We start from the raw sequence: 746 nt of genomic DNA, 5'->3' as shown, positions 1-746 counted from the left end.
CGAGGGTCCTGGCCCGGCCCTGGCCTCCGCCCGGAGGAAAGCGTGTGCACGGAGGCCGGCGGGTCAGACTGGCTGTGACATCCAAGCTCTCAGCCCCCTCAGAGCTGAGACCCGCATCCCTTGTGCATTTTAAAATCTGTACTTTTATTGATGTCAGAGAGGAAGGGAGAGGGTGAGAGAAACATCAGTGATGAGAGAGAATCACGGACCGGCTGCCTCCTGCACACCCCACACTGGGGATCGATCCCCAAACCCGGGCCGGTGCCCTGACCGGGAATCGAACTGTGAGCTCCTGGTTCACGGGTGGATGCTCAATCACTGAGCCACGCCAGTCAGGCCACTTCTGCATTTTTATTCAGCTCTTCCCCCCTCATCCCCGTCTCTCTGTCTGTCTGTCTGTCCCCTCAGGAGTTAGACACTGTCTGCCATGCCATGGGCTGGACCCCCTCCCTCCCCATCTCCCGGCTGCTGGGTGGGGGCGGGGGTCGAGGGCAATGACCCCGCTGGGACCACACAGCTGCCCACCTCCTGGGTGACCTCGGGTTGGCGTCACCCTCTCTGCACCGCTCTCCCCCTCCCGGCCTGGGGGGCAGTTCTGTGGTTAAAGAGCCCGAAGGCCCGGAGGTGGGTGCCGCTGGCTCCCGGCTGGGTGGGCAGGAGGCTGCCAATTTGCCGTTTGGCGTTGGTTGTGGGGTCTTCAAAGGCTCCTGTGGGCCGGCCAGCAGGGCCGAGGGGTCAGGACATCG

General features: G+C 63.5%; 1 protein-coding gene across 1 annotated transcript in view; it reads left to right on the top strand.

The window, feature by feature from the left end:
• LCN8 (lipocalin 8) overlaps window positions 1-746 on the top strand; it is an 8,453-nt gene that overhangs the window by 3,816 nt on the left and 3,891 nt on the right. The window lies entirely within an intron of this gene.

The sequence above is a fragment of the Myotis brandtii genome, unplaced genomic scaffold (assembly GCF_000412655.1).
Source record: "Myotis brandtii unplaced genomic scaffold, ASM41265v1 scaffold691, whole genome shotgun sequence".
Lineage (NCBI taxonomy): Eukaryota > Metazoa > Chordata > Mammalia > Chiroptera > Vespertilionidae > Myotis > Myotis brandtii.
The sequence above is the reverse complement of the archived record's forward strand: the minus strand, read 5'-3'. Positions and strand labels throughout refer to the sequence as shown.